The sequence below is a fragment of the Hyperoodon ampullatus genome (genome assembly GCF_949752795.1).
Source record: "Hyperoodon ampullatus genome assembly, chromosome: 4".
NCBI lineage: Eukaryota > Metazoa > Chordata > Mammalia > Artiodactyla > Ziphiidae > Hyperoodon > Hyperoodon ampullatus.
Window position 1 is genome coordinate 93,975,957 of NC_136917.1, and position 12,933 is coordinate 93,988,889.

A 12,933-nucleotide genomic window follows, 5' to 3' on the forward strand; every position below is an offset into this window, starting at 1 on the left:
GGCTTACTGTCCTTGTATCGTTATGCAAAATGAAAATTTTATTTCTAATTTTTGTGAACACATACTGGACTTTGAAAACCTTGTTCTCAGTAAAACAAAATAAAACACGTAAAACAGTTAATCTGTTGCATTTTGACCTCATAGCACCTGATAGCAACATAACATAACAGGATGAACAGGATTTGGGGCCAAAAAACTTGGTTTTAATTGGGCCTCTTTTCTGTTAGCTGTGTGGGCTCAAACGAGTTTCCATTAACTGCTCAAGCAGTCTTCTTATATGTAACGAGATTTCTCATTAACCTTGTAGAGTTGCTGTGAGAATTAAACATAATATATATTAAGCACCTAACAGGGTGTCTGACAGTATGCACTTGATAGATGACACTAAAATTTCTTTATGTATTTAGTTTTTTGATTAGTTAAATATCTACTTAAGTATATATGCAGTGTTGTTTATGTATTAACCTATTCATGATGGACAGATTTGGCTGATACAAAACATGAGTACAGTAATAAAGAATGTATTTGTTCATCATTATTACCTTTATAATGTTTTTTGCCTTTTATTATTGGAAGAAACCTCAAATGGAAATGGAAATCTGAAAAGAAAAAAATTAAAGAAAAAAGTGAGCTTGTTAGAGATTACTAATCAAACATTGCATGGATAACTCTTTGTGTTATAACTCTAAACACCTTGATAAAAGCTGACACAGGACTTCTTAAAGTTAAATTACATGTGTGATTAAGCCAATGATCATTATGAGGACATTAATTAATACTGCCACTCTGGGCCACATGATTCAGCTTTTTTTCTCTAGTAAGTTTCATAGGTCAGAAGCTCTCAAATGAGCTAACCAGAAATTCCTGAGCAGGTGATCACTTGAATATTCAGTCAGTGGAGCAGTGCAATATGAAATTAAACTCCATATTTACACACACATCTTTTATTAGACATGCATTTACTCAAGTTATGGAAAATGTGGAAAAGTTTGAATGAAACCATGCCTGTTATCTGCTTAAAGTACTCCTTCTGAATTTTTGTGGTAAATATGCTGTTTTTCTGAGCTCAAGTAATCAGATTTTCCCCTCCAAAATTAGTATCATTGTTTCAGATTAGCAAGATGGTGTTGCTGAATTCTCATCTTTCAGTGTCATGTTCTTTGAATAAAACAAAAAAAATTCACACTTTAATGTGTTTTTCCAGTAAGTTGTGTAAATATCAAACCTATACCCTGAAACAGTTGAGAATAGTGAAAATACAGATGTTAGTTGTAAGTGGAATTCAGAGAGAGAAGATTGCATGGACTTTCCAAAATATACTTTCATTTGGGGGGATTTGTTTGTGTTGCCCCATATTGTCTGCATTTCTGTCCCACATTAGTTCATGCTTAGCCTTATGACTAAATATACTTTAAAAAATATGGTTTGAATAATTTATCTGGAAAAAATAGCACTATTTGGCAAATAAGTTAAGTGCTTGAGTTAAAGAATAAATAGGGGTCATCTCCTTCACTCTATGCCCTCCACTAGCTGAAGCCCAGGGGCTAAAACTGTACATGAGCATTAGTAGGTGCTCAGTTAATAATTTTTAAAAATTCTTTTTCTTATTCTCTATTTTTTTATTGAAGTATAGTTGATTTACAGGGTTGTGCTAATTTCACAAACTATAACATTTAGAATAAATTTTATTAACATTTAATTAGTTGTCTTTCAAAATGTAATATTTGCTCATTTTGAGTACCTTTTTTGAGCAAATTCTGTGTTCAAATATTAAGGCTATTAAAAATTAATAGCCTATCAAATGAAATATAAACTCTCAAAATGTTGAAGATTTTTTTTTTTTACCCCAAAGTGCTCTGACCATAAGAACATTTAATTTCCTAATTTTAACAATCTGTATGAGTTGCAGTAATCATATTTTATATAAGCTTAGAACAAGAAAATATAGGGAGGAGATTTGTAACTCTGGGGTTATTACAACTGTCAAATCATAATTAAGTTGATCAAGTTTAGAAATAAAATAAAATATGTCTTTGAATTGGTAGTCTTATAAAGTCTTAAAGGAGTTATTTAAATATGTGCACACTACTTCTTTCTTCAAGTCACCTGCCATAGAGTTCTATCTGCACAGGACAAAAGAATAAAATGTATATTTAGGGTTACACCAGGGAATGATCATATCATATTGTCTAAAATCAGTGCTTTCCCAATTCAGTAAATTTTAGATTCAGCTCCTCAATTTCTACAAAATAGTCTGTTGTTTTCATTGAAATTGAATTGAATCTATAAATCAGTTTGAGGAAATTGACATATGAAGAGTGTTCTTTTGAACCATTAACCTATTTTCATTCCTAATTTCTCTCAATAAAGTTATTTATATTTTGGTAAAGCTGGCTAAGCATATGATTTTTTATGACTTTGATGTCAAGGTAAATAGAATTTTTTAAATTTTATTTTTCAATTGTCTGTTGCTAATATACAGACATATTAATGATTTTAAATCTTGACCTCAAACTCTGTAAACCTTTTAGATTTTCTATGTGAACTATTATGTTGTATGAAGACAGATTAATGCCTTCCTTTCTAAGTTTATACTGTTTTTTCTTTTTCTCACTGTACTAAGATCTCTTTATAATGTTGGATAGAAAACGGAGAGTTGATATCCTTGACTAGTTCTTAACTTAGAAGGATTTAAATAGTTCAATAATTCACCAGTTATTGAATAATTTATAACATCTTTCAGATGTCACTTTTTAGATTGAGGAAATTTCCTTCTAATCCAAATCTGTAGGATTTCTTTTCTTTTTATCATGAATGAATGTTGGATTTTTCAATTGCCTTTTCTGCCCCTAATGAAACCAATCTTTTATTTTTTTCCCTAATTCTATTAATGTAGTCAATTATATAATTAAACTTCAAATATTTTTTAACTTGCATCTCTGAGAAAAGCACACTTGTCCATGATATATTTCCTCTTTTTTTGGCATATTCCTGAGTGCAACTCACTAATCTTCTTTTGATTTTTTTTGGGGGGGTGGGAGAGGAGCATTTGAGTCTTTACAGCCTGCCATCTGATTATTAGAAAAGAAAATATCTGAAGGATTTCATGAAGAAAATTTATGGCATAAAAACAAATATTTGGAAAAATGGTGTAAGATTCTGTTTTATTTCAGTGAAAGAAATGAAATGGTGGGCATTGACAGGGGAGGGGCTAAATGTTGATTTAAAGCAAGGTATTGTCCCTGAGGGAAGACATCTTTTTTACCAAACCCATCTTATTAATCCACAGCTTGGAATAAGGGAAAGTTAGAATCCTAGTTAAATTTTAGAATCTGTTAATGGAAAAATGAAACAACAATGACAAGAGGTGCTTCCCTTTCAATGTAAAACCTGGGAGGCACTGGTCCCTTTCCCAAGGTTCCTTTGTAGCCACAGAAGGCTAGAAATACATCCCTGGCTCAGTGAGATAGAAAGGTCTGAGACACCTTACAAGTTGCTCATTGCCTCAGAGTGTTATACGACAGGGGTCCCCAACCCCTGGGCCATGGACCGGTACCAATCTGTGGCATGTTAGGAACCGGGCTGCACAGCAGGAGGTGAGCGGCAGGCAACTGAGTGGAGCTTCATCCGTATTTACAGCCGCTCCCTATCGCTTGCATTACTGCCTGAGCTCCGCCTCCTGTCAGATCAGCGGCGGCATTAGATTCTCATAGGAGCATGAACCTTGCTGTGAACTGCGCATGCAAAGGATCTAGGTTGCACGCTCCTTATGAGAATCTAATGCCTGATGATCTGAGGTGGGGTTGTTGAGGCTGTGATGCTAGTGTTGGGGAGCAGCTGCAAATACAAATTATCGTTAGCAAAGAGGTTTGACTCCCCAGAGACCATAATAAATAAATTGCTTGCAAACTCATATTGAAACCCTATCAGTGAGTGGCAAGTGACAATTAAGCTGCATTTTATGTAGTAGACTGGACATAAGCAACACACTTCGGGTATCGCTGCCTCCCATCAACCCCAGGTGGGACCACCTAGTTGCAGGAAAACAAGCTCAGGGCTCCCATTGATTTTGCATTATGGTGAATTGTATAGTTATTTCACTATATATTACAACGTACTAATAATAGAAATAAAGTGCACAATAAATGTAATGTGCTTGAATCATCCCAAAACCATCCCCCCACCCCCTGGTCCGTGGAAAAATTGTCTTCCATGAAAGCAGTCCCTGGTGCCAAAAAGGTTGGGGACTGCTGTTATAAGAGATTATCTAAATATTTCTGTTAAAGGAGTATGGCAGTATCTGAGAGAGGACCAGGGGATCTAAGAAGGGTCATGTCTGGGATTAACAGGAGTCATAATGACTTGCATGGGAACAAAAGGTTTGCATAGAAATGTCAGTCAAAGCCAGCAGGGAAAGAATATGATGATTAATTGTCAGTTGCCCTTCTACGTCCAAATCACCCAGAACTTCAAGTACAAGGAAACAAAAAGGAAGAACAGGAAATGTGTCATTCACTGAAAAAAACTCAAAATTCACTGATTTATTTGCATTAAGTTTCTGAACTAGCATATTAAGGTCAATATATATTCAACTATGGAAAAAATGAAGCTAGTTTTATTTAAATACATATTTTCTGAAATGAAAAATTCCTACAAATGATAAATAATTAGCTGAATCCTACCTATTTTTATTCAAGTATATCTTTTTTGACCAAGAAAATTATTTTGTTTAACCTGTATTTCAGGTTCACCTATATATTTTTTCTTTCTTTGCCTCCAAGATTAATAAAATTAGCTCTTTTTTTCTATCTTATAGGTCTTGTTTCTTAAGTCATTAATCATGATTGCTGATACCTCTGCTATTATTAAAATGCAGGGTCCCAAACTGGGACATTATTCTCTGATAATTATCAAGGCAGCTAAAACAGAGGTTGGCTTACTTCAGTCCTTGCTAACAGGATACCAGCCTATTTTTAGATGTTTAAAAAACAAATGTAGGGCTTTCCTGGTGGCGCAGTGGTTGAGAGTCTGCCTGCCAATGCAGGGGACACGGGTTCATGCCCCGGTCCGGGAAGATCCCACATGCCGCAGAGCGGCTGGGCCCGTGAGCCATGGCCGCTGAGCCTGTGCGTCTGGAGCCTGTGCTCCGCAACGGGAGAGGCCACAACAGTGACAGGCCCGCATACCGCAAAAAAAAAAAAAAAATGTAGCACTAACTCATACTCTCTGCAAAGAAGATGATGTATTTGAACCTATGTGGAAATGACTTTTAAAACATTTTATGCATGATCTCCACATACTTAAGTGTAATTTTTCTTCCAAAGTACTGCACATCTGTCTTTTCACAACTTCTGTCATTTCATTTTTAAATCAGCATCCAATATTTTCACTTATTCTGAACCTATCAATGCTAGCTTGATAATCACTCTCTTTTACTTTCAGAGAAAATTAATAATTTAATGGCTACTATTCATCAGAGTCAATAAAATCTATGGTCTATAGATAGCCAGGATCTATATAAAAATTATTGTTCCATTTATAAATAATGAAATAGAGAAAGAAGCAAAAAATGTTTTTCAGAAATATATTTGTTTTGTACATTGTTTAGAGATTTAAATATAGAGTTAATAATTATTAGACATTATTAAAAACATTAAAAAATAAGTGCTTAAACATATGAATGAAACAAAAAGAAATTATTTTAATTAATCAGTGTCAGAGGTGGTGTTGGATTGGCCCATAGTACATTAACGATTGAGTGGCTCTTCCTAAATGTTCTGAGCTCCTTTAGCAGAAAATACAAGTCCAGAGACACCTCCAGTGTACTGTGTCTAGTGCACTGTTTCCTTCCTTTTCTCAGAAAGAAAGTTGGAGGTTCTTGGACACTGAGTTACCAGAGTAGTCCTTGATTTCAGGTTTTGCTCTGTGTTTTAATTATAAGCTCCTGTGAAGAACTGGACAGCTAAAAATACCAGGTCTGTAACCCTTTAGAAAGAATGTTTGGGAACTAAAGCAACTTTAAGAAAGTATAGTATAGTTGATACAGATGAATTAAAACTTCATAAATAATAAAGCAGCATCAATTCAGTCTTCTGGTAGAAAACTAAAACAGAACAGGAAAGTCTAGTTCATCTTGGGATTTGTTCCATGTGTTTTACAAGTTTTACTCAGCAATTGAGTTTTATAAATATGTTTACAGTAATGTTTATTAAACCGTTTATGACAATGAAAAAATTGTCCAAGTACTTTAGGAGATTACATTAACAGATAAAGTGTAAGTATTTACTGATAGATATGATTGCATTGAAAAACTATTTCTTCAACTATTTTATAATTTATAGCTGTTAGAGTAACAAATTAATTTTTATGTCTTGCTTTCAGTGATATTTTACTGTATTGCCTACCTTTTACGACATTTAATACATTTTATTTTGCCAACTGATGGTAACTGGTAACCCATTCATATTGATTTATATGATGTGTACATTTGAAAATTATTTGAAAGGAAAAAATAATTCATCTTGCAACATAAATCTTTATATTTGATTCAGTAGATTTCCAAGGAAATATATTCATAGAATAAATTCCTATATCTAAGTATACAGTAGATGATACCAATTATTTAAAAGCAAGCTCTTTGTAGCTTACTCTGCCATTTATTAACCTATTGTCAGGAACAGACTAATCCTTTGATATTAATTCATGAAACTTAATTTTCACTTGCTAATTTATTCATGAAACAGAAAGATAATGATGAGCTCTGCTTAGTGTTTTTCACATGTCATTGAATACTTTGATGTATTTTAAAACTAACTATGAAAATGGATAAATATTCATTCAAGTTTTTTATCTTTTTTTTTTTTTTGCGGTACGCGGGCCTCTCACTGTTGTGTCCTCTCCCGTTGCGGAGCACAGGCTCCGGATGCGCAGGCTCAGCGGCCATGGCTCACGGGCCCAGCCACTCCACGGCATGTGGGATCTTCCCGGACCAAGGCACGAACCCGTGTCCCCTGCATCGGCAGGCGGACTCTCAACCACTGCGCCACCAGGGAAGCCCCAAGTTTTTGATCTTTAATACAGACATTTTCAAGTCATTTTTAAAACTGCATTGACTGTATTCTACATAGATTATTCTAACATAAAATAAAATTAAAATAATATGGAACTAAAAAAAGGACTAGGAATTTCCCCTGAAATATGAAGTAAAACTATAATTAAAACAAAAAAGTGTTAGACTTTTTAAAAAACTGAAACATTATATTAGGGTGACCTAGTCAATTATAAAGTTAATCTGAGTGACTCAAATCATAAAATAGGCAAAGATTACCCATAGTCAACATAGGCTTGTGGGTTCTATAGAAGTAAATATTTCAAGCTCAGTAATTTGATGATGGAACAAATAGTTTTCTTTTGCTCATGTTAACTCAACATCAACAAATTTGGCACTACGATTTATTATATAGCTTTTCAAAAATTGAAAGGAACTAGCTAGCTATAAAGGTATTGGGGTATCTTCATTCTTTATTATTCTAAAAGTCAATACATATGTCTTTTCTGCCTTATTTCCATAAAACTCCATAAATTTTTTTTTTTATCGACTACTTGAAAATTGGCAGTGGTCTCAGTTAGTATGAGACTTTTTGAGCAGTCTTTAAAAGCAACCCAGACCCTGGCAGGATAAACCTCCAAAAAATGGCTTGTTTTGCTTTGGTCCTGTCTGTGGTACCTGCCACACTCCTTTTGAACTGCACATCTCATCACTCAGCCAAGTAACTGCCAAGGCAGTTCAGAAACCAGGCCTTCAAGGGGACTGGGCAGTCCCCCTTCAAGGGGATTTTGCCAATCAGCAGACTAAAACCATCTGGCCCAGCTGGCCTACTACCTGTTTTTGTAAATAAAGTTTTATTAGAACACAGTCACACTCTTGCTTACATATGTCTACAGCTTCTGTTGTGCTTTCAACAGCAGTTGAATAATTACAACACAACCTATATGGCTTGCAAAGCATACAAAATTTAGTATCTGGCCCTTTACAGGAAAGGTTTTCTCACCTCTGCTGTATAGCATTGAGATAAACTAATTATTACTCTACTAAAACATGGATTAATTTCAAAAACAATGTTGACTAAAAGGAGCTTGACATATTGTAAGATTTCCTTTATTTATAATTTAGTAAAGAGGCAAATCAAATAGTTGGTGTCCCAGTTAATTTAGGATTATCTTTGGAGCAGGGGGGAGTGTTGACTAGAAGGCATACAAGGAGCACTGTTTGTGCAATGGGGATATTCAATTTCTTGCTTTTATTGGCAGTTACAGAGGCTTGTTTACTTTGTGAAAATGTATTGCACTATACACACTTGTGATTTGTGTACTTTTATATATGTATGTTACACTTCAATAAAAAGTTGAAAAGAGAAGGGGAGTAAGTTGTCATAGAAAGAAAGCTTGAATCCACTTGCACCATCATACTCACAATGTGAGAATAAGTCCTAAAGGATAACTTGTGTAAGAACTGACAGCATCATGAACTTGAAGGTTTTTTCTGTGTCAAGTGCATGAGAGTAGTCTAAGTTGAACATTAGTTTACCCGCCCCATGCCTCCAGTCCCCTTCCATAGAGAGGGTACAGTGGTTGGGAGAATATGCAAAGTCAGTTTTAGCAAAAAGTATACTCAGCCGTATATGGGAAATCTATAGATGAAGGGTAGTATTATAATCAAGGAATATTAAAGTCATCTTGCTTGCCATTTGTGACTTCTGTAACCAGACACAGAACCCTGGCTTCAGAGAAAAACCTCTATACTTCACCTCTCAGGCAAGCAAGAATGGAAAATCTGTGATCCAGCATTTATTCACAGAAGGAGTGACTAGACAAGGGTGTGTCCTGGAATTAACCTATGACCTTAGAGAACACATTAAAAGGGAAAATGTATAAGTAGGTTCTGGAACCAATGGGAAAAGGACAAAATGTTAAATATAGAGCACACTGCACAGAGAAAAACAACTTTCCAAAGCAAATATTCCCCAATTGAGGTCATTAAGAAAGTACCACAGTTTGGGACAGAAAGTGGAGCCAAGAAATATCAGTGCACAAAGGGAAAAGTCTTTTATAGCACACTTGTGACTTCTCCTAAGAACAAAATTATCTGCTAAGGGTGCTCAACAGGCTTTGACAGTAATTTGCTTCAGTCATTGCTATTAATGAGTTAGTGTCCTGTGTGGTAAGAGCAAAGAAGTATTTCAGAATACATATTTTAGCTTTGGAAATATATGCTTATTTTAACACTATGATTCACGTAATCGTGGCAGCAATTTCTAAATAAGAGCTGTAGACAACTAGAGGAGAAAAATACACACCCACATGATTAAAGTCAGAAATATTTATATCCCACTCACATAGTTTAAGAAATCTTGAAAATGATAGCTATGCTCAAAATATTTAATTCTCTCCTGCCAGGAGTAATAATTTTTATTTAAGTAATAATTTATATAAAAAATATATTACATTCTACTCTGTTCCAATTTCTATAGAAAAAGCTGCAAAGAAATACTGTCTGCACAAAAATGCCTACACAAAAACTGCACATTATAGCAGCTCTTAAGTCTTCCCTGTCATTGCACAACATAAGGGCTAAAGTCAAAAAGACTTACAACCCAAAATGTTGGTGAGGATAGAGAGCAAATGCAATCCTCATGTACTGCAGCTGGGAATGTAAAAGTGGTAACACAATTTAGAGACTTCTTTGGCAGTTTCTTTTAAACATACATTTACACTATACTTTGCAATTAATTTCCATGAAAATATATGCTCATAACAGTATATTCATAGCAGCATTATTCATAAGAGCTAGCACTGCAGAAACAAACAAAGGCAAAACAAAACAGAAGAACAGTTTTTCATTAACAAGAGAATAGATAAATGAAGTATGGCTCAACCATACAATGAAATACTATTTAACAGTATAAAGGAATGAACCTCTGATAACTGAACTTCAAGACCTCAAGACATAATTTTGAATGAAAGAAGCCAAACTTGAGAAAACAAGTAAAACTAACTATTGGTAGAGATTAGAAAGTTGCTGCCACTGGGTGGACAAGGTTGGGAAAAATAACTATAAAGGGACATTGAGGAAAAATCCAGGGTTATGCAAATGTCTATATTTTCTATTGCATGGTAGTTATTTGGGGCTATGTAATTGTCAATTTCATCAACCTGAATGTAAGACTTGTGCATTTTATTGCTTGAAAACATATCTTGATTAAAAAGAAACTACATTTTCCAGTGTTTGGAATATAAGGGCACTATTTTGTACTTTCTGGGAAAAAGTGTGGATCAGGAAAGAAATCTCATTGATTTCTGTATCCATGTTCGTATATTTTAGGGCTCCCAGAGGATGCTTAGTTCAGGCTTTATGGCTAGTTTCTTTCAGATATGATAACCTCAGAAAGGACAGCTACAATGGAAATATAATTAAACTATTCCCTTGAGGTGAATTGACAAAGCAGATTTATTTTTCCTTGAGAGCTGATGGAGGATATATTATTTAACTTTACTTACTGTTCTTAGCTATTTTAAAGAAATATTGCCCTATTTTAGTGTTCAACAGTCTGTAAAGGTTTCAAGGTTGGGGAATAATAATTTTCTCAACCATATTTAGTTTTTCAATATAATTTGGCCATATGCCAACATTATATCATTCAGGTATATTTTATTGGCAAATTGTTTTGATACATCTTTATAATCTACTAGAAGAAAAGGCAGTGTTGCTTATGAACAGAGGGAGAAAGCTGTTTGTGCAAGATTTCTCTTTCCTGTCTCATTCATCATGGAAGTTTATCAGCTGATAAATATTTTGAACTTCACCCAGCATATCAGAGTCTGGTGTTATAAATAATGAGTCAAACAGGTAATGGATTTTGAATGGAGATTTTTTAAAAGTAAAATCCAGTATATCTAGATGAATTAGTGGGTTCCACAAAGAAAAATATGTTGTGTATTAAAGATTACAAAAATTATGAATACTATCAAACTTGAGCTAATAGATCACTAATTCTAAGTTAGTGACCACTTTGGTGTAAAAAGGCTTCAGGTCCCTTGGAAATGGATCTCAACTCTGGCTGAACTTTAGAGAAACACGGAAAGCTTTTGAAATATTTGGATATATCCGCCTCACTCTACAACAACAATTTCAAGGAGCAGGGCCAATCATAGTTAATTTTAAAAGATCCTCAAGTAGTTCTAATATGCAGCCAGGTTGTAGAACCCTTGGTATCTCTGAGGGCCTTTGAACCATCAATTCTGATTCCCAAGCTAAGGATAAAAGGGGATAAGGTTTGGACACAGCAATAGTTAGATCTAAAATATCTAGTTATTATTTAACAACCCTGGGTCTTGTTTTCCTCATATTCAGAATGAAAACATCAAATTTGTTGGTCACTGGTTTCCTCTCTAGCTCTAAACTTCTTTCATTGTCTTTATGTATGTGTAATCTTCAGTGAGAGGTAAATATGATTAGCTTCTCTTCAGCCTTCCCTTCATTTTGTTACTGACTTACTTAGCTTACTTTTTTGCAAAAATGCCATCTGTTTCGGGAAGAGGGTACAAGAAAACAAAAATTATCAGGAATAAGTCCTTTCACATAGAGGTCTGCTTTCAGTTTTTCTGTTCTAACTAACTCCAGAAGAAGTAAAATAAAATGTCTAAATATACTGAATGTGTTTCTGTTACTGTGCCTGAAACTTACTATTAAGTTTTGCTTAAGATACTTCCAGATTACATTTTGGAATGCTCCCGATTTTTGTTTGAGGATAGTTACCACATAGAAGAGTTAAATGCTAAAGTTATGTTCTTAAATTCAAAATCATAATTTACTTCTGTGTTTCCTGGTATTTGCATCGTTGATGAACAGGGGTCTTCAAAGGCAGGAACCAAGCAATATCATCTGTAGAGGGCTTGATCACATGTTTGAGGGATGTTTCTCCTAGTAGCATTGCTAGGAAACTAGTCCTTTGTAGAACAGGAGAAGCAAAAGCAAATCAGAGAACCATATTTGTAAGAGACTATTTAGAAACCATGGTAAAAGAGAGCCAGTAGAAGAAAAAAAAAATCAATCCACGAGAATTCAAAGACAGACAGCAATGCCTTATTAGAAATAGATGTGACCATACTTCTAGCAAAAAAAAAAAATCAGAAAATAGCATAAGAATGAGGACATGGATTCCTCACTAGAGAGTATTCAGTTTGGCAATATTGCCTATAACGTTCTCAAAGAAATGTCTTTTTTAAATATCCCAATCCAATTTTATGTGTATAATATTTTGGATTTGGGTTCCTTCCTTTGAAGGACCACTGTTCAAATGTAATGAAACAAATACAGGTAAAGTAGATGGCAGTTATGCATTTAGGGAAAGTGTTATGGATATTAGTGGGAACCCAGAAAAAGCCAAATTGAAATATTATAAATTTAAAGTGAACTTTTAGGTTAAAAATTATATTGATTTGCATAGAAAGTATTTCCTTTTTCATGCTTACTTCTGGTTTTCTTCTATATGTTCATGCTTTCTCAGTGTCCTCTTAATCATTGTTCTAGTCCTTGAATATGTGAGGAAATTTGTCAGGTTTCAAAGCAGTCTTTCCAGGAGGCTCAAACATCAGATAGAACTTCTCACTATTCTGCCTGTCTTTTCTAAGAAGAAAGCCTAAAGACTATTATTTCATATGCTTCACAAGGTAACACTTACATGGGAGAGAATAGCAAGAGAAAAATTCCCTCACTGTTGAGTCTACTCAGGATTATTAATATCAAATTGAAAAGCAACTATAATTTTATCAATATAAACAAAATTATGTAGTTTTTACAGCCAATAAACATAATGTTGATTATAATTAAAATTTTCTATATATTGATTCATATTAGAAAAATGTATAAAATCA